The following is a 7,715-nucleotide window of genomic DNA, read 5'->3' as shown; positions in this document are numbered from 1 at the left end:
TTTATAAAGTTAACACATTAGATTTTCCTTACTACTGAAATGTTTCCCAGTATGTATTCACAAGTAAATTTAGGCAATGCAGCAGCCATAAACAAAGATGAAAATCCTGGTCATCAATTTATGTAAGCTCAACACTACTTGAATGATGCAATTTATGCAACGTTGGTGGATGACCATATGCATAATGGCTAGTCATATGAGAGATTACAATGATTCCATGAAGAGCTTTGCTTCAACAAGTGTGGCGTGGATGTTTTTGTCTTGGTTCTGTATATCTGGAGCCAAAGACAGGAACTCCAATATCAGACTGAATATATATTAAAAAAACATTAACTCAACCATTTCATGAAAAACAGGAAGCTACTTTTAATTATCAAATGAAGAAATATCAACAAAAATAACTTTATTTTGACCTTCGGAGAAGAAAACATTTATTTGGGATATTTTTTCTGAAGTGTTGTGGGATGGTCATGATAAAGGTTTAGCCCAAATGAAATCTGAGGGAAACATACACAGGGCACTAGCATCTCAGAAACAATGTAACAGATGCAACTCACAAAGGAAATCATAGGTATCGAACAGCAGAAAAATAACCTTATGTATCCCTGGGTCAGAACTCAACATTTCTGTGGTCCGTACATAAGGAAATCCAAATATACCCCCAAAAGAAAACAGTAAATTGAAATCCTGGCAGAAACAAAAACAATGCCTTTTCCTCATTTATTCCAAGGAAGTGAATACCAATTATTCACACTGAAATAAAAATATAAAAGTACAGAAATGGATTTTAATGATCTTGTTTCGTAGTATCAACGTTTCTAGCTGTGAATCATTTTAATTGCACTAGCAAAGTGCCTGTGCTACAGTAATATACTGTGCTACAGTAACATACTGTGCTACCTCAGGAAAAGTAATCCTAAAATTTACTAAGCCACACTTCCCAAAATGCCATTGCATTTACCACACGACCTAAGTAGGACTCTCAATACAAACAATTGTTGTATGCAACATATCAGCATATAAAACCTTCTACTAAACCTATATTTAGGATAAGACCAGTTATGATTTCAAACAATTTTGGAAATAAGAGTGTATTTTGTTAGGCATCTCTTCATAACATTTTCTGTAAAATCTCCATTTCACCATGTATTCCGCCAGATTAACACAGTAGAGAGGAAAAAAATGAAAACATGCCTTCAGTTGCAATACAATTACTATGCCCAAAAACAGAATGAGAAACAATGAATTAAATGGCACGGTTTGACATTAATAATACCGGTCTTGAAAGACTGAAATACATTATTTGATATCTGCCCCAAGATTATTATTCATGTGCAGTTTAAAGTATATATTAAATGGCGCACCAGGGAAATTTCATAAATGTCGTCACGATGTAAACTGGAATACACTAGCTCAGAAACCAAAGAGGCAGTTGGTCCATACTAAGAAAATACTAAAACTAAACATGTAGTAAACAACATGAGACAAAAAAAGGTACATTAAATACTTTGTTTTAAGCTAAATATTAGCATTTAAAAGGTTATATTACTTACCTCAACTTATAATTGCATGTTTAAATAATTTAAAATAATTTGCGGAATGGGTAAACGTTTCTTCCCATATAATATCAAGGATTTCAAACCTTTATTCGTTTTGAGTAAAGTCCCTATAAGCACATGTGCTTTTCAAGTACCCATGTTGGTATGACAATGCAAATTAATAATTTGTTCCATAAAATGGCATTACTTTACAAAATAATAAAATTGTACATTTCACAGTAACAAGAATATAAAATTACGTTTATGACAGCATAACAAACACTGTTTCCATTCATAAAACCAATCATTCCAATTTTCGAAAATGTTGTTAGCACAGGGGTATATCCAATGTTAACAGCCTTCTCTAGACCACCTTAAATGGTGACCAGTACAAAATGAACACATTCTTGCAGTACCTTGCAAACTATATTTACAATTTACACTGGGATTCAATTAAGGTTTTATGTGTCTGAGCCTTCTTCTGAGGTTTTGAAAAAAACTGAAACCAAATTAATAATGAAAATCCATGTAAAGCGGGAAAACTTGTCAAATAATGTTATGTAAATATCCATGGTTAGATATAAGGTAGTTAAATGTATCTTGCTTTATACATGCAGTTCCTTTCTAAAGTGAATAAGGTTTAATTATTTTTAGCAAAGTATTGGTTTCAAAGATAGTTTGCAAAACCTCAACACACATTAGTTAAAACTAAATGTGCATCATAGAATTCAGGGAGCCTACTCAATCTGCATTAAATGCACATATAGAAATTTACTTCTACCAGTTACAACCATTCAGGAAACATGGCTAAGGTGTTAAATATTTCCATGAATGTACAACTGTAAATGGGTGCACAGACGAAAATCACAAATTTGTCACAATGTCAATTTTAAGAATGATCGCAATATTGACCATACACGGGCAGCTGCACATGTGTAAAAATACATGTTTATGCTCGTCTCATAACCACACTCCTCCATAAAGAAATGTACAAATAATATTGGAATGGAATGCAACCAGCATAGTTTACAGTTTTACATACCAAACACAGTCAGCTACAAAAATAATATCAGTGCGTGGCATACTCCATATCAAATAAGCATTTAGAACACTGTTTATTCACCAGGACTATGCAATGCATATGATAAACCAATATAAATCTACTGCAGGTCTGGGCCGTTAGCAGTTATTTTGTGAAAAAAATAAAATGAATGTACGGTCCCTGAGGTATGTATACATCAAATAATTTTAACAGATTTACACAGCGGCCGCATTAAACAGTTTATTACAACACTACATCTATTGTAATCAAAGTGAAACCATTTACAGACATTATCAGAACATGAACGTTTTAACAACAAACTACTATAAAAACAAGGAGTTACTTGACTTCCAATTGCTTGGAGATTATTTCAAATGTAGTTTAACCAGTAATAACGTTGCAAAAGCTATAACTTGAAAATCACAAGTTTCTTTCAAATAAAACAGTTAAGCAACATAAAAATAAAAGTAGAGCTACTGGTTACCATATTTGCAGATTTGCTTTATTCACATCTATTTCTGTTCATGTTATCCATGAATTCTTAGAAGTTCAGTTCAATCACATGAAGCAAACTGCTTGCCAAGTGTGTTTCTCCATGAAGTGTCTCCTGCGATGTGTTCCTCCTCTTCCTTCAACTGTAAGGTGTCAAAATTTATGATGTAGATTTTGCTACGCCCCATAACAATAACATTTGGCTTAACTATACATAAAATATATCTATCACTTTCAGAAAATTGTCAAATTAAATCACAGAATCGGAATCTACTATACACTGCAAAATAGCTCAAACAAATGCACATTTAGCAAATATATTGATGCATGAATTCAGCTTTTTATTTAACCATTTTATTCAGTGAGAAATAATTTCCGATTTTGTGATGGTGATGTTTCACTTTAGAAAAGACCACCCATTTTAAAAAGTCCAAATAAGGAGACTAACATGCTAAGTTGTACTTGCAGATAAAGGCTATTAATAAGATACAATGCTTAAATGTGCTTCCAGTCAGAGAGTTACAAAATATCACATTTATGTTTAAAAGGCATGACAGCAGTAAACTACAAACCCTAAACCAATGTAACAACCAGTGTGGAAGGACGGTAGACAGGCACATTATTTACACTTTTGTGTTCTGTATGCAGAACATAAATGAAGACATTTGAATACGAAGGAGAAAATGCCACATCAATAATATGCCCTTACAAAAGTCATGTTAGACTCATTTAACATGTACATTTATTTCATGCACACCCAGGTGGGTTTTTGTCAACTGAAAAATCATTGTACGTAGGAGGTAAAAAAAACAAAAAAACATTAGGCTGAAAATATGTTTAAAAACATTAACTCGATCATTTCATAACAAACACGAAGCTACTCTTTCAGGATATGCTATGCACACAACTGATTGTGAAGCAATCTCCGAGGGAACATAAAGCATGTAATATGTTCACCATAATAATGAAAATAAAACTGCACTGTGCTAGCAGTGCAAGACAGGGTCAATAGTAGGCATTCAGGAATGCATGCAAGGTTTAACATTGTGTTAATATTAGGCTTATCTAAAATGATAAACCACGATAACAAAATAATTTGAAGAAAAGTATCAAATGTATTTAAGAGTGCAATGTAGTAACTAGCTAGATTTCAACTAGACAGTACTGGTCAATGGTCCTACGTCTAGAAATGCAGTGAAATTCGTACCAGTTTACTTATTGTGGTGACTCTCGCACTTTCTGACCTACAGCGACCTCTCCTCCAAACCCGCATTATAAACCTCCCAGGAGGCATGAGCACTTTTGCACAGCTCTAAGTAATCTATCAAAAGAGAAGCCGCAGGGAATACAAAATTCAATTTATGGCCTTGTCTTCCATCTGTCCAATCTTGGACTCCAGTTAATTTTCGCCCTGGTCACACCCACTTCAGATAAATGAAAGCACAGCAGTGAGGCAGTCTGTCCATTTCCAGAAGGGTGGGCAGCAGTGCTAGTAGTCCTAGTTTCGGTGCTGAGCATCATTCCAGCCCATTTCTGAAGACGAACAGTGGAGCCCAAACAATAAAAGATATTTTAGCCAAGGGGTTTGAAGGGAAATCAGCAAAAACGTAATGCTACATGACTAGACAAAAGATTTCTGATCTGATGAAACTGAGTATTCAATTTAGAGGTGTGTGGTGAAGCATCCCCTTCGCATTCGCTGAAGGTTTTGAGGAAGACCCAAAAGAAAAACCTAGTGTTACGTAAAAATCAAAGATGGTTTGCAGTACAAAAGGAAAGATGTCTTCGCTCACGTGAGAGCAATAAAAAAATGGCAATTTCAACAGTTTAATGTAATCGATCTCATGGGTTCAAATGCTTTAACAAAACTGAATATTGAATTCCTGGTCTTTACTATCCCTCAAACTATCTACTAAATTTCTGCTGAACAGTTATCAAGATAAAAAGTGAATTGATATGGATAGCTAGCTAGCTAGCAGAAACAGTTAAGACTCCTCCTACACATCACACTTGACCCATACAAGACACAAAAGCAGGAACATGGCCTAAGGTACACAAAGTGAAGCCAAATATGTTTCAGGAGAGCTGGGTGGTAAACACCTAGCAATTTGTGTCTATGCTACCAAGGAGACAAAATCTTTTTTCCTTTCAAGGGATTTGATGTGGCCTAACATGTGCAAGCTCTAATGTAAAGTTGCAAGATTAAGCTCAGTGTTGGGCTGTATAGGAATCTAGAGTCGGCACGCCCTCCTCCCATCATCGCCTCAAACCCCCAGGAAGCAAAGCACTAGCTCCAGGTTTCCATCTTTGGAATGCCTAAACACAAAAGATAACCTGTACGGGGCACTTTGAGTAGTTAACATCAATGTTGCTTCTGATCACTGAAATACTGCAAATTATAAGTTTCACGGGTCACAAAACTAGCCACATATCTATGCAATTGTCCTTTAAAAACTCAAACTGAAAGGTTCAATTTCAGAGTAATGCAAGTTGCAGAAAGTACATTCCTTATAGCCAGAAGCCAGGAATTAAAGAGAAAGTCAGAGGGCAGGAGAAATCTGGTAACCTACAGGAGTAATGAACACAGAAGTGCTTGTAGGGAAGGAGATGATACGCTCACTGTGCTTATCGTATCAGAAACTCAAAACAGAGAGATATGACTGGAGCCATGTTGCAAGGAGAAGCCAGAAAGCATTTAGTGGCATACACCAACAGCATTTAACGATGATAAACAGCTGTGCAAAAGTGCTCCATTTAGAAGTAGGGAGGTGGTGGTCTTGGTATCAAGTGTTGATCACACACGAATCACAAATTTGTATAGTAATTCCTGTGTGATTTTTTTTTTGTTTAAGCATTTGTTCCGTCGCCTCCGACTGATGTCTATGTACACTTGCCTGCTCAAGAAATGAAGCCTTGGCAAACACATGGTTTGTTGGATGAGTAAACCGGCAAATTAAAAAAAGACATAGCTTAACAATCATGAATTTGACATGCAGCAAATAGTATTTAGTGGGAACAAGAATTCAATAACATTTGCTTTCAATTAACTTTTCAAACCAATTCAATAGGGAACTGAAAAATGATACGTTATGAACATGAAGTCTTATAAACAAAGGAACACCTAATTACATATATTTTCATGATAAAATGATGTGTGGTGATGTTCGAGGCCAAGTTAGGGGTGCACCCGACATATCCACCACAGCAAATAGTATCCAAACAAGGAACAATGGATCTGTAAATTGCTTAGATTTTGGTCTCACAGTGATGGTGAGAGGGACTACGTCAAACTCTTGAGAATACCATAATACTTGTGATAACTGACACTCAACCGAAGCTAGTCTGTTAAAGACATTGTACTGCAGTGCCTGCAAGTGTCTCAAAGACCGTGACAACATTAAGGAGGCACACATATTAAAACATAGAATACCAAAACGTTCAAGGATTCACAGACCAGAAAATTACAATAAAAATGTAAAAACAGCAAGAGAAAACAATTTATTTTTATTTACTTCCAGAAGTTCAACAGAAATGACCCAACATTTCAGAGCATACAGATTATTGGAACAAACAATTTGAAACATGACCTGTGTGTTGAACATGTTAATCACATAATTAAAATTATTTATGAAAACACTTGAACTATTTCATTGGATTGGCATCTGTTTTACACAAAATTGAAAAAATCTCAAAATAAAAATGAAAAGCAACTGATAAAGGCTGTGAAGAGATCTTTGTAAGGGTGTAGAAATACAGCAGTTCAACAGAATCTTTGCACTTTGTCATCTTTTGTCCTCTTATAAACGACAGTATCAAATGCATATGGTTACAATAATAATGTAGGCTAACAGGAATATCTGTGCTCATCAAGTAATAAATTATTATTAATAACTCGTTATCAGGGTATTTCTAAATTACTGAGGAAATCCATGCTAGAGGGGGAAAAGTGCATTTATAAAGTCATGAAATTCCAGAGTGATTCCTCACATCTAGATTGAGTCTGGAAAAGGGGATACAGCAGCTTCCTCCTGGACACAAGTGGTTTCTTCCTGTAACAACCCATCCCCTCAAATCACACCTACGAATCATACCATGATATTCTTTGTTAACCTACTGGCATTTAGAATCGGATCAATGCCTCTCAAATGTTAGTCTAACCCCTAAACTGCAGCACAATAAAGTTAATACATGTTTTAAAATACCTAAACATTTATGTAGTATCGACATGAGACATGAAAAAATTGTAGCATGGGCTATGTGGCATATCAATACGTTTACAGGGAAGACCACTGTAACATTTTGACAGGAAAACATTCCTAGCTTGGGAATACAATGAAACACAAACTGTTACGTATATATTGGTCTCAATACAATAGAACAACTTTGCTAACTAAATATGTGGTTGAGTTGTAACCTACCAACTGAAAATTTGTGTCCATACAAAGTGCTAGCTACATAAAAGAAGAAAGGGCTGTAGATGACAGTAAGTGGAAACAATCACAGTTTGTTGCTGTAAGAATATGAAGTAATGCGTACCGAGGGAATCAAAAACATAGTTGGATCCTACAGCAAAAAAGTCAACAGCTGTGTGTAATGGGGGTTGAACTAAATTCCAAGTTGTTTTCCTAATGAAAGTTCACACG

General features: G+C 35.3%; 1 protein-coding gene across 6 annotated transcripts in view; it reads right to left on the bottom strand.

Annotated features, from left to right (window-relative positions):
- Positions 1-1,627: 1,627 nt before the first annotated feature.
- The window catches only part of CPSF6 (cleavage and polyadenylation specific factor 6), a 435,319-nt gene continuing 429,231 nt past the window's right edge, over positions 1,628-7,715 (bottom strand). For all 6 annotated transcript variants that reach the window (XM_078678617.1, XM_078678596.1, XM_078678608.1 and 3 more), the window contains one exon: positions 1,628-3,215. The gene's annotated coding sequence lies outside the window, so the exon portion shown is untranslated. The remainder of the gene's footprint in view (positions 3,216-7,715) is intronic.

The sequence above is a fragment of the Lissotriton helveticus genome, chromosome 1_1, assembly GCF_964261635.1.
Source record: "Lissotriton helveticus chromosome 1_1, aLisHel1.1, whole genome shotgun sequence".
Taxonomy (NCBI): Eukaryota; Metazoa; Chordata; class Amphibia; order Caudata; family Salamandridae; genus Lissotriton; species Lissotriton helveticus.
This window is presented reverse-complemented; position numbering and strand designations above follow the sequence as displayed.